Source organism: Zootoca vivipara, chromosome 3 (assembly GCF_963506605.1).
Source record: "Zootoca vivipara chromosome 3, rZooViv1.1, whole genome shotgun sequence".
NCBI lineage: Eukaryota > Metazoa > Chordata > Lepidosauria > Squamata > Lacertidae > Zootoca > Zootoca vivipara.
Genome location: NC_083278.1, coordinates 41,904,508 through 41,922,971, shown reverse-complemented (window position 1 = coordinate 41,922,971; position 18,464 = coordinate 41,904,508). Strand labels below are relative to the sequence as shown.

Here is an 18,464-nt window from a genome sequence, read left to right as displayed (position 1 = left end):
ACAGGAGATGTAGAGTGCCAGTCTTCCTATATATGGAGCCAGACCTGGCATGGTTAATTAAAAAATTAGCTGAGAATGGTGACTAAGGCCTAACTTCCAGCTCTGCAAATCAAGCTTAGAAGAATGTGTCTATTTTTTTAGATCCTGGCTAGATTCCTTCAAATATCCCTAGGAGTCCCACAGATTCCTATAATTACTAGGATCTGGGAACTACTCAGCAGAATATGAGGAAATTTCTCATTCCTGGTGGCAGCTCCTGTAAAAAGAAAACCACATAATTCTGAGTGTTGGTGTTGGTATTCTTTTGCAAAAACATAGAAAGAAATAACATTGAAACTGCAAGTGCAGTGGTTGATTTGCAACCTTAAATATGTCAGTGTAGCGGCTGTGGTATAACTAGTAATTTCTGCTGTGGACCAAGAATGCTTTATGCCTACAAGGTGAGGGCTGTCTGCCACACGTACCCAGAAAAGTTAAGTGTCTTATTCCTGAACCAGCACAAGCAACAGCTGAAATATGTACACCTTCTTCCCATCCAAATTCCTGCTCCAAGTGAAACAAACAAAAGCAATGCCTCTACCCTGATTCAAGGCAAGTGCAAATACTATTCAGAACAACCATATACATTCTCTTTAAGACCTTATTTAGACACGAGCTGAACCCATCTTCCTGCATTTTCAGTTATCGAACCATCGAATGCATTTTTATATATATTTACTCAAAATATTTGTTGTTTTTCATGCAGATCCCCGCTATCAAACCCTTCTCTGATGGAACTCTTTAAAATCTGCAAATGTGTGGGTGTTGTTGTTTTAAAAAAGGTGTCAGGAAGTTTTATGGTCCTTGGGCTATCCCCAAAGAGCACAAATGAAACACAGGACACAAATAATATAAGTAAAAATCCATCTAAATTCCACTCAGCCCTAACTACCATGTTAAAGCTGACAAACCACAAGGAAGTTCTTGTGCAAATACTATTGCATGTGCTATAGTGCCATGCTTGCAAGTAAAACCATTCTGAACACTGTTTTACTTAGGGTTGCCACATATCTAGAATCTCCCAGAAATAGCCAGTATTCAGCCGTCGTAAACAGCGTCCAGGTGGAAATCTCTGGAATATCTGGGAAAATCTGGCTGTATGGCAGCCCATGTCAGTAGTGTAGATTTTGATGAATGTAAAAAACTCCAGCTTAACAACTTTTTGTGTCCGGATTTTCACTTTTTGAAATACGGCAACCCTATTTTACTTACGAATGTGGCTCAGTTCAAGTCTCAGTGGGGACATGCACCAATATTCAGCTAGGCCAAAAAGGCCCTCCAGCCTTCCCCATTTTTCACACTGATTATTGTTGAATTACATTTTGATATTTTCCATAATGTATTACTTTTATTATTTGCTAGTCATTGCTTTGTTTGCTCACAATATTTGCCTCACTTCTTTGCAATTCAGTTATTTGTTTACACATTCCGCCGCAGCTGATATAGTGCTGTTTATTCTTCTTCATTAGTTTCAGTAGAAATTTTGTCTCTGTGTATCATGTACAGTATCTTGCTGGTCGCTTTCTTTTAATTGCATTATTTCCAGTGTTTGTGTTCCCTTGACGCCACAGCTAAGCTTTCCAATGTCTTCTAAGGACAGCTCTTATCAATACAGGTCTGTTGAACAGTACTGATAATGCTTATTAAATGTTACATTGAAGCTGAAATCTCACACAGCAGGTACCATAAAATCATTACCAGTATGAATATTTTTGCTACCAAGATGATAATGATAAGGGCAATGTCCCAATAGGGGACTTGACACTTATTATTTAATCCTCAAGCCCCCTACAGGTGTCCCTTTCTGGTATCTTTGAATGGCCAATCACAGATGATATAAAAGCTCTGAAATGAACATACATAATAGTCTTAGAAAGGTCTCATGCCACAAGCTGTTTGGTTTTGAGAAGCTTTATGTTATTAATGTAGGAGAAAGTGCAAATACTCCTTGTATATCATGAAGATAACACACACCTTTTGCATGCTCGGATATTTCTTGCCATTTCTATAGCTATCACTGATATAATTTGTTAGAAGGAGAACCACAATCTTCTTCAACGGCCAAAACTCATAAACACTATTCAAAGGTGGCTATGAGGGTTAGAATTGCTTTAATTGGGGATGGCATGCAAATGACTTTTAACAAATCAAAGGTTGCTTCTATCATTCTTCTCCCTTCACTGGTGATGTTTTCAGTTGGACTGGCACACACCAAATTCCTAGGCCTCAGCCCTGTGGTCTTTGGGCGAAAGATCAAATTAAGGCAGAGAAATTTAATTTTATACATGCTCTGCAGAAGATGTGTGGTTGCTTCATTTCTGCCTCTTCCCTTTCCTACAATTTCCAGTGTTGCAAAATTTGTGACCCCCACTTGAGCTTAAGGCATTGAAGGTCGAAGCTTGTGGGACAATATAGCCCTGAATTCTCTGGGGTGAGGCCTTTTAAAGGGCTTTGCCCCATCCCCTTGCAAGACCTCATGGAATGGTTCCCTCCCACAGGATCCCACGAGAGCCCTGATGTAGAGGTGGAATTCTGTTGCCCTCATTGTGCACCGGGTTATGTGCTGCTGAGCAAAGTCTCTTTGCATGGAATGTGCCCAGAATGAGGCTAATTACTACACTGAAGTTGCAATTCAAAGTGCACTTACTAGCAGTAAACTCCATCAAACACAACTGGACTTCTAAATAAACATGGATAATGTTGGGCTCCAAAAAATCCTCCTCCTGAAAATCATATATCATTTTATAGCACCATTCTGCCAAGGATAAAGGGTAGCATAATTGCCTCAGCATGCAGGTTCTTTTCAAGTTTTCTTCTTAATATTTCTTTGAAGTGGTCAGTTGCATCCACTCAAATGTGAATGACACAAATTCAAAAAGTATTATAGGATCTCTCAGCTAAAACTGAAATAAGATAATTGGCATGCAGTGGGTGTCAAGAAGGATGTATAAAATCTGCAGTCTGTTTCCAGTAGCATGAAATAAATTGCACAATAAATCAATTTTTATGGATGCCAATGACTTGCAACATTTCCAGTTTTAAAAATTAATTGCTGAAATAATGAACATTCTCCCCAAAAAACCTCTCTTTGAACAGTCAGCTTGATTAATTCCTTGAAATGAAATGTTGTTGACATATAAAATATTCCTAACTTGATGTTTTGGTATTCTGATTGGAGAACACCTGCTTTATATAGCCAAGGGTTTTTCCCCCTCTCATACACACTTCACACACATTTTTCCTTTTGCAAAAAGGTTCCAGGGTGTGGTCAGAAAGCAGATGATGTATACTGAAGCTAAGTAGGACTGGGCTTAGTTAGTACCTAGATAGGAGTCTACTTGGGTAGACATCCAGCATCACACAAGCAGATGCCTGCTCACAAGATTTCATTCCTTCCTCTCCTCCCCCCCAGAACCTGCATCTCTCCAAATCTGTTTCAGGTGGTCCCCAAACCTTCCTGAACAGATTTGGGGGGGTATGCAAGGGACTTCAGGGATAGGGCAGGTGAGATACAAAATAAAAATGTCAGCTGAGATACCTAGCATCAGAAATTGAATCCTGTTTCTAATAACAGGCTACATTTGCAAGCAAGATTTTTTTAATATTTGTCTAGTTCTGTCCATGATTTGCCCAGGCACACAAATATATGGTGTGACTGCACGTCTTGATTACACAAAGACGATTTGCCAGCATATCAAACAGATAGGTTACGGATAATCACCAGAACTGCATAGCTTGTGCATTACAACACTGCAATCCTTATCCTTACAAATGAAATGGTCTTTCAGAAATTGTAATGCTACTTGCTGTGTAAACTCTTTTCAAGATCAGACAGTTTAAAAGTGTGTGCATATGAAAATCATGGGATTAGTAGTGTTGATTTGCATTTCCTTTAAGAAGCTCACAGCTTAATACATTCAGTGTCTAACTCACTCTTTATTGTTTTGAGGAACATCTAAAGCAACAAACATGGTGTTTAGATTGGAGCATGACTCCCTGTGAAATATTCATGTCACTTTCAAAGATAGAGACTTTGAATGAGCCATAATGGTTCACATAAAACAGTTAGGTGGGTTAAATTAAGTTACATGCAATATTCTAAAGTACCTTCTATCTGCACCTTGTTCTGCTGAATTAACCTCTGAATACACTTTAGTTCTGCATAGCAGTATGGCCAAAGCTATACTAGGTCATTTGCTTGGTATGCTGGTTTGTTAACTCACTTGAGTTAGAATAAACCAGTCCCCTGAATTCATAGGGGAGGAAAGTTGATGCAAAAGCACTGGCTTGTGTTTTGATTATACAATGGTACCTCTGGTTAAGAACTTAATTCGTATCGGAGGTCTGTTCTTAACCTGAAAGTGTTCTTAATCTGAAGTACCACTTTAGCTAATGGGGTCTCGCGCTGCTGCGGCGCGATTTCTGTTCTCATCCTGAAGCAAAGTTCTTAACCCAAGCTGCTATTTCTGGGTTAGCGGAGTCTGTAACCTGAAGCATCTGTAACCTGAGGTACCACTGTACACAATTTTGCCTTTAGGCATGATCCCTGCATAAATTGAGGGCTTACTGTATACATTTTTGCAAAACAAATTACCCTAATATAATGCATCCTTGTGTGTTATTTTCACAAATATATGCTTTCTCCCCACACACATTATGTGGCTGTTGCAAAATTCAGAGAAGGGCAAATTTTGAAGGATGGCTGATTCAGTGTGCGTATTGTTTCAGACAGAGTGAATTAGGAGGTTCATCTTTAAATGCAAACTTACTTCAATTTCTCCCTATGTAGGACTTAACCACTGTGGCTAGTAGCCACTGATAAACATATTTTTCATGAATTTGAAACCATCCAAACTCTTCTAAAACCATCCAAACTTGACCTCTGGCTGCATACATTTCCAAAGAAAAGTGCAGAGAAATCACAATGATGTTGTGAGTAGAATTGTGTCTTCAGTATACAGAGAAAGCCAACAAGTGGAGTACATGGTGAGGTCAACTTAAGGAAACCTGACTTAAGGAAACCTAGTGGTGCTAGCGCTAAGGAAACTGGAATGTGGAACTCATTCTTTAGACTAATGATAACTTGTTGAAAGATGGGGTTAAGGTTAATACTGAATAGCGGAGGGAAAATAGAAAATGAGGTGAAGAAAGAGAAATGGTTAAGTAGAGAAGTTTCAGTTATTATGATTTCACTAATTTGCTGGAGAGAAAATATTTGAACTGTCAGTGCTGACGGCAGGGAGGCACCACGATCACTTCGGAAATCCCTTTTTGTTCAGTGTAATTACATACTGAAGACAACAGAATATGATTTCTGGTGCATGATATTTTTGTGTGTAACATTTACTCTCCAATCTTAAGATTTGCTGCTCCAATAAACAAGTGCTTAGACTGTCGTGCTATGCCAGCACGGCGATAAAAACCAGGATGTTGGTTGGCATTTTTGCAAGAATATTATTTTTCCATGGGAAGCTGACATAGCAGCACCGATATTTGGGACTGGGGAAGCACTGATAATATATGGCTGGTGTGTGTACATATACACTTCCTTTTATGTAATGAGACAGAAAGGCAAGGGTTAAACAATTCTTTCCCATGAAAAAACATGCACTCTTTTTTCACACAACTCTTATAGTGACCATATGAGGATTGTAGCCAACTATGTTGTACTCAGAGTAGATTCCATGGCCATTATTTTCAATGGGTCTACTCAGAGCATGACTAATGTTGGCTCCAACCCTTTGTTTCTTTAAGGTCCCTGAGGAAGTCAAAAACTGAAGAGAGGTACTAACCAGTGATGTTGCAGTGATAAACTGCAACTACTGTATGTTGAGGCTTCTGAATAAACTTGCACTGCATTGTTCTATTAAATTTTTAAAGACCTTCCCCATTCTGGAATAAGTTTTAGCAGAACTTTCAACAGACTCATGGGGGGGGGCCTTGGCTAAATGTGATTATTCCAATGTGCTGCTGCTGCTACTGCTGCTGCTGCTGCTCTAACTGGGGCTTTGGAGTTTTGGTATTTTAAACTGTTTGGGGGCTTAAAGGCAGGTTAAATATATAAAGAGAAATGCATACATAAATAAACATACTGCAGCCTATGTTAATCTTGTGTACTAAGGAGCTTATACAAATGAGGTAAGCTAATTCAATTGTCAATCACCTTTTGCAAACATCAGTTAAATTAATTTAATTGAAAGTAAGTCCTATTCATTTCAAAGGACTTTAGTTTATTTCCAAGTTAAATCTATTTAGGATTGCCACTAGCTACTTGCTTAAACAGCCCAGAGTACAGTAAGTTGCCTTTGTTAATTACGTTGCAGGTTATAAATCCTTCAATCAGTCTTCCTGATACATTTTGATGAACCACAACTAGTGGAAACAGATAGTTTTAAAGCGATTTAAGGCCTGATTCCATGAGCTGGCACAGCAGGAAATGAGTATTTAAACTGGGTGTCCACTGCACTGGAATAATGGCATGATGACTTTGCACCAATGTCACAAAAAGACATATAGCATAATGGCATTCCCAAGCAGCCAACTTGAAACTTGCTGTTGCACCCTTGGGAAACATTGTGCCAGGGGCTCTGAAAGGTGGAGAGGACACACTAAGCAGATGTGCATGCCTCATATTTGATGCTTAATTTCTGTGAACTGTTTGCACCACTCAGCGTAGAGAAGTTCGTTCCCCTAGTTGAATTAACAGCAAACAAACTGAATCTTCTTCAGTCACCGGATCACCATGCAAGTCTTTTAAAACCAAGAGCAAAGCATGCATTTGTTGGTCCCTTGTTGCATGCTGCAATATTGCTTCTCAGTCCCGTTACTCTACAGTATTGTAATATTGACAGTTCTATGCCCCATCTGACACCTAATGGGCCAGGTGGAATCGCAAGGTAGCCAAGCTGCTTCAAGACTAGAGACCAAGGAAATCACATTTTCAAGTGTTGTGACAGCAGCATTTATCTTTTAGGAACTTTTATGCCAAAGTTTTAAAATAAAAGTTAGAATAGCTGTTGTTCTGTCTCTTCCCTACGCATAGCTCTTTCAGCCGTATTATAACATTCCAGACTCACCAGGTGACCCAGATTACCAGACAGAGTCCTGGTAGCCTGGGCTTTGCTCAGCAATGGCATAACTAGAAAGACCAGAGCTGAATGGGACATACCACCACGTCAACATGCAATCAGAATGCAGGCCAAAAGAACTTGCTTTGCAAAGGTGTATTTTTCTAAAATTTGAGGTCCGGAAAGCCTGAGATTTTATAACAATGAGCTGTTGCAAACACTGAGGATGGTGGATGGAGTCTGCCACCTGACTGAAAGCCAAACATTGGGCTATTAGCACTTCTGTTGAAAACATGGCTGCTATTCAGTTGTGAACCCTGAAAATGCAATTGTCAACATCACTACGGTATCTGAGACACAATTTCTCATTTGAAATAAGATTTGAACAGGATCTGGACAACAAAAGTGGAAAACATTCGATGGAATGTGGCTATGACTAGACTGAAGAATAATAAAGTTACCTTTCAAGTAACAATTTGCAAAATTCACCTCCTAGCTGAGCCATGGTACTGGGGCAAGGGGTATTCAAGCACATATTGGTAAAGTTAATGGAATTTAGTGCTTTACCTTTGCAAGTCACCTTTAATTTATCACTCCCACATCAAATCTGTTAGGAGCACCAATCATTAACCTCCTCCTGCTTAAGTGCATCCATCACTCCTCAATACATTTATCATTATTCTCAGTGAAGCCACCATCATCCTTCAGATCACTGCAGCTATTAAATTGCTACACATTAGGACATAAGAACCCAAATTATTTCATAAAAATCTGAAAGTACAGCAACACCTAGAGGTCTGTTTGAATTATAAAAGGAAATAAATCACCTCTGACCTAGATTCTGTCTTTAAATGCCCGTAGATTATTAGTGGAGACATAAGAACTCTTCACTAGGTTCGTGCCCAGCATTGTTTAATGAAACATTAATGAAACATTGATAGTCCTTAGGTGACCTTAGCATTGCAGTTTAAGGAACCTCTTAATGACGTTTCAGGTACTTCACATCATTGTGACTAACACACTCAGCAAGCACAGGTTATGTTAAATACCTAAGTTATGAACATGCTGAATGCAGTTAATCTACCCAATGCCTTACTGATTCACTCTTAAAACAATACTGTGTGGACACATGACCATTCAAGGAAGCCATGCCAAGATGGAGCGTGTGCTAAGAGCTAGCAAACGTGGGGTTTCTCTGAAGATGGAATCGGGTTTTTCCTTTTTGCTCCACAAACAGTAAGAAAGGTTCCCATGCTCACTTTCGGTGGGGCTCTTTACTGACAAGATTCCAGCCTGACGGAAAGAGATTCCAGCCTGACGGAATGTCACATTGCCACTTCAGGAAGTGCTGGCAGTATGGAACATACCACAAGGCTCCCACTGTGTGTGTGTACAGGCAGCTCTCTGTTTACAAGGGGGTTATGTTCCAGGGCACTGCACACTTCCATGAAATCACATATAATTGAAACCCATTGAAAAAGCCTGCGAACACCCCATTCTGCCCCCACCCCACCCCCTAGAAATTCTGCCATTTAAGTGACATTTCAGTGACATCTTTATGATCTTTCTGGCTCATTTCTGAGTTCAACGTGATGCGCATACACACAGTCGCACACAGATTGAACGCACATAAACTGCCTGTATTGTATGTTTTATGATATACATATATGTAATGAATGCCTAGTATACACTAGAGATTTCCTAAAGTAACTAGATACCTACACAACAAAGCATATAAGTATATAATAATATTTATGTTTTACAACTTGTAAAATTATGCTGCAGAAATATAATACCACAGGGGCCTTGACTCAGTTAAATGTAAAAATATACAGGAGGCGGAGGTCTGCATATAATTTTGTGTATAATTTGTGTTTAATTAATAGGGTTAAAAAACAGATATAAGTGGACATTTAAAATGGACTTGTCCTCCAGTCCTAACTATGAGGACTCTGATTTGTCATAAACCAGAGGCATGCAGGGAAAATACAAACAAAGCACCCCAGGGTATAAGAGTGCCACATATTTAAAAGATAGGCATCTGACAAATCCTTTCCTAAGACTTCTTTGTCAAATAAAAGGCAAAAAAGCTGAACACATGAATATATGCTGTTGTGAACTAGGTGGTGGCAGGGGTACTGCAGTTGTTCACTTTTGCTAGCTTCTTTGCCCTTGATAAACATGAATCAAACAGCCTAAGGCAAGAGGAAGACACTGTGTGTGATAATCCTCATTTCCTCTTCACTCCGCCACAAAGTCCGAACTTGTTCATGTTCAGCAAAGTATTGTCTTGATCAGATCCCCAGTTAGATGTATACACAAACACACAGCAAATACTGCCTCGAGCAACACATCATTTTCTCACTGCTTGCTCCTTCCCTGATTCATTCCTCAAAACTCGAGCCACCCCCTTTCTTCCAAATGTGAAATTAAATATACTTACCAGTTTCTGCTAAGTAACTTAAATGCTGGTAGCAACATTTTCAACCAAGGAGTAACCCGCTTGAGGACACCTGTGTCAGACATTGAAAGAGTGAAAGAAGGCTTGTTTTCTTAACCAAAGTCATAAAAGTGTTATGAATCTGAGGGTGCAAGACACCCTAAATTCTGCATTACGTAATATTAAAGCTAGGAAATAGCCAGACATGTGTATTTAGGATAGACTAGGCATACACAAACTTGGCCCTCCAGATGTTTTGGGACTACAACTCCCATCATCCCTAGCTAACAGGATCAGTGGTCAGGGATGATGGGAATTGTAGTCCCAAAACATTTGGAGGGCCGAGTTTGCCTATGCCTGGGATAGACCAAGAGGTGGCTGAACCTTTTTAGACCTTGCTAATATTTTAATTAAGCATTAGAGGCAGATGGGGCTTGTCAACCTGAGAAGACGGACCATGTAGGAGAAGGAAAACTGATCCCAAGTCTTTGCTGCTTTGTGGCTATACTCATTCATGGAAAGAGGATTCAGGAGTAAACCCTAAAGAAAAATTCATACCCGCTCCCTTGCAGGACATCATCAGGAGAAGAAATGGCTAAGGGGTAAACCCTATACAAATCTGGAGTGGAGTCCCTAAGACAGTTGGATGGTGTATTGTATGCCTCTTTCCAGCAACTTGTGCACCCAAGCTGGGGCTAAATATATTGTGCTGCTTTCCTTTGGACCACATCAGCAAGGCCAACAGGGGCACACTGTCATCTGGGCAGCCAAGGACCTCCATACATACTTGCCTAGGCTTGTGCCCTGGAAAAGTCACTTCAGTTTGACTTCACCCCTGGAGGTGCACCCCCAAAAGAGCTAATTAAGCCAGGACTGACCTCCTGTGTGAGGTGTTAGTCTTGGATAATGGGTCATTAGCACTACAGGGATCAAAGATACTCACCATAGAAAACAAAGAGGTAGGGCCTCTTTTGACTCAGAGATAAAAGTCAAGAGCTTATAGAAGGGAAGGGGAAGCAATGTGGGCAGAAGTTTAGTGCAGAGTGTTAGGAGTAGGAAGCAGTGGACTTGAGAAACAGAGGCAAAGAGCAATGTTTGAGAACGATAGTTGGGGTCTGCTTAAATCTAAGTCTGCTATGGCTATGGAAGAACCCAGAACTTCTTGAGATATGAATGTTGTGGGCCCCTCTGACATAGGTTCAGGTTGTATATATGTGTACATAAACCATATATCATAAAGACACCACAGTCTCCGCTGTGTTTCTCAAGGAAACTCAGAAACCGGAGCATAAAGTGTGCCCAGAGCTCCTGGAATCTCACACTGCTATGGAGATTTGGGGATGGTGCAGAACAACAGTATATCACAAGAATGGAATATGCAATTGATATAGGTTCTAATTTCTGGTGGGGAGGTTAGATTTGAAATTAAACCATATTTTCTCAAGTACTGTATATCTAGAATAATTCACATTAATATATGAAAACAGGAGGTTTCCAATGAGTCTTTGTCATTGATTCCTCTGATATTGAAAAGATCCTAGATCGACCCCAGCACTGCTTACCTTTAGATCTCATGTGCTTGTACCAAAGGGGTATACTGCTTAACAGGGTACTAGGTTTTAAAACAGGAGTGGGAACCCAAGAGCCTTTCAGATGCTGTTAGATACAACTCCCGTCATTCCTGACCATTGACCATGTGGGTTGGGGCTGACAGGAGTTGGAGTCCAACAACATCTGGATCTCCAGAGGTTCCCATATATGCAAAGGTGCTTCATTTAGCTTAAATGGCTTAAGAAGCCAACTTCTGCCACAGTATAAGATGCTGGGAGCAGAGATTGATTGAAAAGCAGTCTTTTGCTCACCCTGAAACAAAGACACATTATGGGGAAGGGGTAGCAAAAATTGCTTTCCATTTTTTCACTGCAGTTTTGGATCCACCACCCCCCTTGCTTGTATGATGAATCTTTTGGGAGTAATCCACTTATACTGACAAATCTATCAGACAAAACGAAGCAAGGAAAAGTACTTGAATCCTTCTTACCATAGAGATAGTGACAGAAAAATATTTTAATTTGAATATTCCACGGTAGAAATGTACAGGTAGGCCTGTACAAATCACAAAGTGAAAATTGTATGCCAGCCAGAGTTGTTCAGGGAATGTAGTTATTTTCATCATTTTCATTTAAGACTAAGAGTTAAATTAAAATTATGCCTAGATGCATGATCAGTTTAACGCAGTTATAAAGGTACCACTTATACTGTTGACATTTCATGACTAGTATTGAAGGAGGTTTTTGTTTTGTTTTTCAAACTCAAACAAACCAAAACCATTATGCATGTGATCATTTGGAGGCCTTTTTTTAAAAAAAGTATTTTGGTGATTTATAAATTACACAACTGAAATAACTATTTTTTTTAAAAAAAACCCAACCTAAACAATTCAGGTATTCCTATCAATCATGTGACCTAAAATGCAGCCTTAAAAATACTTTTAAAAAACAAGTGTTTCAGGTCATTAGTCAATAATGTGCACAGCTGCCTTTAGGGGTTTGGAGAGAAAATTAAATCAGCTGAGTTATTTCATTTACAAAAGCACCTGCTGTGCAAAAATAATTTTCATCAAAAATTTAATATTGCAGTAGGCTTGCTTAGCAGCCTCATTGTTATAATACACTGTGATGGCTTCAAAGGTCCATTATTTGCTAGTGTCCATTATGCTTACAATTGCCATGCTAAGCAATGCCGAAGAGGATTTTGGCATGCAAGATCGGAAAGGGTAGCTCAGGAGAATGGGATGCCCAAGACCCATAGTTGTAATTCTGTGTACGCAAGGGAGCTTTCAAATGTTTCAGGTTCCAAAACAGCACCTTCACCTTCCCAACCACATGGCAAACTGGTTTGAAACTGAGGAAACTTTTACAAGCAGTTTTTCAGCAGGCGTGTTGCTCAAGTTTTTTTGTGGGGTTTTTTTTGGGGGGGGGAGGAGAGGCTGCCCAATCTAAATTTGCACACAAAACCTTGAGGTTTCTTGAGAAGAGCTCAGTCCAGAGACCTACACCTCACTATTCTCCTGTCCCCAGCTGAATAAACGTAATTTTCTAAGAGTTATGTAATTCCCCCCCCCCAAAAAAAAGGCTCAACAAGCTTTGGATCTGGACTTTCACTTTTTGAAATGTGGCAACCCTACCATTACAACACTCGGCCATGTCCTGTTTATATGTGTGCTTTGCAACACAATGTTTTAGAATGGCATGATACTTATGTATCAAGATAAAACACTGGTTACCAACTTAGCTTGTTTCCATTTGAGAGAAAGAAACAGATGGAGTTGCATGTTCAGACCCAGAGACCTCCCCCCTAAATAAAAACACATTTGACTCAAATTTTAGTTTTGGTTTTGGCAGAATTTAGGCCACAACGTTATTGATTACAGAAAAGTGAGTGGTTGGCATAGGCTCTGGTTCGACTAGCTCCCTGCAGTCTTGCAGGTAGCGCTAACCCAGAGCTCTATCATAGGTCAGCCAAGGGTAAACGTCTGAGGTAGTTGAAAAGCCCAGGAACAGACTCTGCTCACTCCCCAGATGCTACCCTGGACTCAGGCACGGGCACAACCCCCTTTCAAACCAAGTTGAGTCCCTGGATTCCTTTAACGGAATACCCTTCACATAGGGATGGCGAGACCGTTCTCCCATCCCTATCACCTGAACCAGTGCCTATCCACAACCTTACAAGTTGTGATGATTTGCTACGCGGCAGGTGAAACCCAAATGGCAACAGCCAATCAGCCAAGTGGGGGAAATTCCTGTCGTGCCCCTGTCCCAATGACAGATGACACACAATGGCATAGCAAGGTCAATAACAAAATGCCCTAAAAGTAGGGAGAGGTGGGCGGGTGTTCTGATGCACGAGCCACAAGAGGAAGCTCTGGGTCACGTGCATATATAGGTCCCTTGATCCATTTAGACTGCATCCCATTGGCCAGATTAAACCCAGCAATGAGGGACCTACCAATCAGGTGTTGTTGCTATTTAATAAACCCACCCACAACCAGGAGGTCAGTTACCAGGTCTCACCGCAACATGTGCCCTCTTTTAGGGAGGACATGCTGTGAAGAGTCTAGTGGCTGCTATGTAAGGAGTGGGAAGGCATGCTATAGATTGGAATAGACATCTAGGGACACCAGGAGGTTGAATACAAAAGAGCCCTGGTAAAGCCATTTCCTGGTTGGAAGCTACAGCTGTCAGTCACAAAACTGTGTGACCTGTTTCCCTCCCTCTCGCCAGTCATTTTCCTTTCAAGGAATAGTTTATCTCTCCAAATGTCCAAAGTAAGTCCAAAGCATTAAGAGCAGCTCAGTTTGCTTTGAACCACTTTTGGACTCTGAAGTGGGTTGCTTGCTTTATTGATTTCTATTTTTATTTGGAAAAGGTATAGGCTGCTAAACATGCAGGCCTGAGAATATTACTTTCAAGCCTGCAACACAAGCAGTGGCTGGAAGCTCAACTGAACCAGTTGAAGATAGTAATATGTGTGTGATGCAGAACAATTATTCAGATTTGCAGTACAAGAAGATGTGATTGTATATAATCAACTGTGTGACAGACTTTTATTTTCAATCCCTTTCCTAATAATTCTTCCTATTGACCTGGCCCTTTTTATTGTCTCAGGACACGGAGCTGACATTACATGTCTACTTTTTATTATATAGGCATAATGCTTCCCTCAGGTAAACTAAAACCAAACCAAACATTCACCCTAATGTATATATCTTGCGTACATTTTGTACGCCTTTGGACCAGCTGAACACCAATGTTTATGGTATACCATATGCCACTAAAAGGTATTGCTGCAAAGGACTGAGAAAGAGAAATCCTGGGAATCAAGCCAGAGCTGGTTCAGCGTGAACTCTGTATCTTGCTACAGAATATTTGGAATTACACTTCTGCTCCCTGACATCAACAAACTACTACATTACAGGCAAAAATGACAGGCCTGTGAAGTTTGTTTTTTGCAAGTAACCAGTCATTTTAACGATTGTCCTGTACTGCTTTTAGTGTGTGTGTGTTTTACATTTGCTATACACTATCCAGGCATTTTATTAAATATATAAATAAATACATAAATCAAACCCTGTCCAGATTCATAACATCGCAAAACCAACTTGTTCTTTAAGATACTCAGATAAGGCCCTTCTTCACCTGTAGAAGAGGTGCATTATGCCTCTATAAAGGAGAGAACCTTTTCAGTCTTTGTGCCTTGACTTTAGAATACTCTTCCAGAGTGACATTGGGCCCTTTTGGGTGCCAGTTTAAGATTTATTTTATTTGTCCAGGTTTATATTTTTTATAAAAAAATACTATATTGTTTTAGCTGGTTGTATACTTTGTTACTCTGCAGATTTTATGTTGCTTCTGTTCATCACCATCAATGTAATCTCTAAACCAGCCCAAAGCCTGATGAGGGACTGCTGCATGTGTCGTAATTACTGCTCCACCAACCAACAGAGAAGCACCAGGATGCTCTCAGTATTGCTGTAGAGGGACAAATCAAAGTGTCAGGGCATGTCAAAGTGACCAGGAATTCACAGGATTCCAAGGATCTCATTCCATCATTCCCCCAGCATAAAATGGATCCCAAAGCGATGCCAGCCTTAGACCTGACATATTTAATTATTTTCCATTGATCACAATGGAAAAGAAAATAGAACAAAAGTTGTGGCTGCAAAATAGGTTTACTTGGCAGGTACTTACCTGCTATTAAATTCAAAGTCAATTCACATTGGCAATCTCTGTATACAAATGGAGAAAACAGGTATTGCATCTTAAATCGATTCAATTGGGAAGCATGGTAGCCTGACCTTTCAGCACCTAAACTGTAAGACTGGTAAAATAAAAAAATTCCTTCAGTAGCACCTTAAAGACCAACTAAGTTTTTATTTTGGTATGAGCTTTCGTGTGCATGCACACTTCTTCAGATACAGTGAAATGGAAGTTTCCAGGCACTTATGTAGAGAAGGGGTGGGGAGGGGTGGGGATGGGGAGGGGGGATCACTCAGAAGGGTGGTGGAAATGGGTGATTGACTGACTGATAGCTGTTGATGACCGCAAATGACTGCAAATGGTTTTGCATGAAAAAGCAAGGGTTGAGATGGCTGAAGATCGCTTATCATGTATAATGAGATAAGAACCCGATATCTCTGTTCAAACCAGGTCCCTCCATGGTTTTGAGCTTGGTGATAAGTTGCAATTCAGCAACTTCTCTTTCCAGTCTATTTCTGAAATTCTTTTGTAGTAAGACAGCTACTTTGAGATCTTGTATAGAATGTCCTGGGAGATTGAAGTGTTCTCCTACTGGTTTTTCTGTCTTCTGGTTCCTGATGTCAGATTTATGTCCATTTATCCTTTGGCGTAGGGTTTGGCCTGTTTGTCCAATATAGAGAGCTGAAGGGCACTGTTGTAAGACTGGTAGTCATTGCAGTGAGACTCTCTCTCTCTCTCTCTCTCTCTCTCTCTCTCTCTCTCTCTCTCTCTCTGTGTGTGTGTGTGTGTGTGTTGAAATGATTTATAAGCTATGCAGAATTTGATGAAAAGTTAAGATAGGGAATATTAGTACAGCTGTCCTTTCTCTCCTAAATTGTCTGTGAATAAATTACACACCGATGGCTCATTAGGCACAGGGTGTAAGCTTGTTTTTAATGAGTAACAAATCCCCCTGCTACTTCCTACTCTATGCATCATAAAAATGTAAACAAGTATCCATTAAAATATATGGAACACTCAGTGACATTCATAGTTGATTTTGTTCATCTTTATACAAAATTTCTGTACAGATGGCACCCAAATCCACCACAACTAGAATCCAGGATTTAGCTGAGGTAGAACAATTTCCTGATGGGAAATGGAATCTGAAATAATAATAATAATAATAATAATAATAATAATAATAAATTATTATTATTTATACCCCACCCATCTGGCTGTGTTTCCCCAGCTACTCTGGGCGGCTTCCAACAGAAAAATAAAATCCAATAATTTATTAAACCTTAAATACCTCCCTAAACAGGGCTGCCTTCAGATATATTCCATTAACCTCTAGGCATAGTCCAGCAATACCATCTTTGCACAATCCTAGCCTCAACTAGCCTTCAGTTTACATGCCCAGAAGCCTAAGAACCTATCAGTAACAAGATCCTCTTGGATCCCTATTTTCTAGACATGGGACAAGTGGCAGTACAGTATGGAAGTCTTTTGAAAGCAGCTTTCCAACCTTCTGCACCTTAAGTAATAATGGTGGGAAGCAGCAGATGTCCAGATTGCTAGCAAATGCTCTTGTATTACAGTTTACATTTGCCAATACACTTCCACTGACACAAGCAGTGTCATTTTCTGGTAATGTTTGGAATTAGTCCCTTGGGTCACCAATTCCCAGGCATTATCAGATGATAAGTCAGAAACAGTGATTACTTAAATATTTTTCAAATCCTAGGACACTCCGAAAAGGATACAATTTGCAGCCATGGGAGTCTTATTATGGTGTTATCCATACAGATACTGCCAAGGGTGAGTTATTTGGAGGAAGCTTAGAGATGGCCAGATCAGTCTTATTTCTCATCTGTGTCAGTACTGTATGTATTCATTCATAATCTGTTCTATCCTATTTTTGCATCAAACTGTAATTAAAAGGGGGGGGGGGAACTACATGAAAATTCACATTCGTTAGAATGTGGGTTTTTTGCACACCTTAAATGGACATTTTTATACACATTTCGATTCATTGTTTTAACCAAGAATTGTAGGGCAAGATTCAGAGAAGTGTGAAAGTGTGAGAGGGAGGCGATAATTGCATTCTGATCCATGAATTTGTCTGGAAGTGTGGCACATGTCAATTCACTTAGAAAGGTGAACCAAATGAAATCATTAAGCAGCACTAGAAAAATGGCAACTTCATTAATGAAGACCTTTTTCTGCCCGTGTCTATGGTCAGACAGCTATATGGTCACACTCTTAGAAAACCAGGCACCCTCCCATCCCCAAACCCCACCTGGCTTTACTAGCACCTTCATGATGGGTTGAAAGTTGTCAGTATCACTACAACACCTTTTACATGTGTTTCAAGGCAATTTACCAGCTAAAGACAGATTTAGAACAGTACAGAAACCAAATGAACACCTAAGGCACAACTCTGTTTATTTAGCTGTAAAGGTTTGGGGTGAGGGTACAGAATCCAGAAGGCTTATTTTAAAAAATCAGATTATATTCAGACATTCGTGGACTGTGAATGTTTGACAACTAACCTACTGTGAATCATAATTCTATGCTACTTTTCTGGTTAAATGTGCAGGGAAACAGAAATGATGGCTGCTAGTACCTGGAATTATCCCTGGCAACTACTGAAGCAGTGGTCTAGATGCAGGGTTATGTCTTGGCTAAAGCCTGCCATAAAAGTGTAAATAATAAGACCACTATTTCATAATGATGTTATTTACTATTAAAGTAGAAATTGGCCAACACTAATGATTTCAGTCCCAATTTGCCTTTCCACAATTGTCAATGCCGTTAAATTTAAGATGGGATCTTGAAAAGGGCATGGGGAATTAGATATCCAAGCTTGCATTCAATTACTTGCATTCAAACCCCATTGAAACCAAGTGGACTGGGCGTATGAGCTTTCCAGGGAATGCATTATATTCACGTCATGAAAATCAAAGCCATAGTTAGTTTGAACCACCCGCTTGAGAGAACTGCTGGTAGTTAAATCTAGGATAGTCACATTGGAAATGCAAGCCCTGCTGGCCCTGGTAATCAGCTTATCAAGAAGAGAAAATCCCATCCCATTGTCTGCTTTGTAACTCCAAGATGCCGCAGTCTCTCTGTTTGTGTAACTTGATGGGGAACCTGTGCCTAACTACTTTGATCAAC

At 40.1% G+C, this 18,464-nt stretch overlaps 1 long non-coding RNA gene across 2 annotated transcripts in view; it reads right to left on the bottom strand.

Moving 5' to 3' along the window:
- The window catches only part of LOC132591889 (uncharacterized), a 262,553-nt gene that overhangs the window by 50,828 nt on the left and 193,261 nt on the right, over positions 1 to 18,464 (bottom strand). The window contains exon 5 of one of the 2 annotated variants that reach the window (XR_009557329.1): positions 9,550 to 9,619. This is a non-coding gene — a long non-coding RNA (uncharacterized LOC132591889). Of the gene's footprint in view, positions 1 to 6,147; positions 9,620 to 18,464 lie in introns of those variants that run through there. The other variant, XR_009557328.1, reaches the window with a different exon arrangement.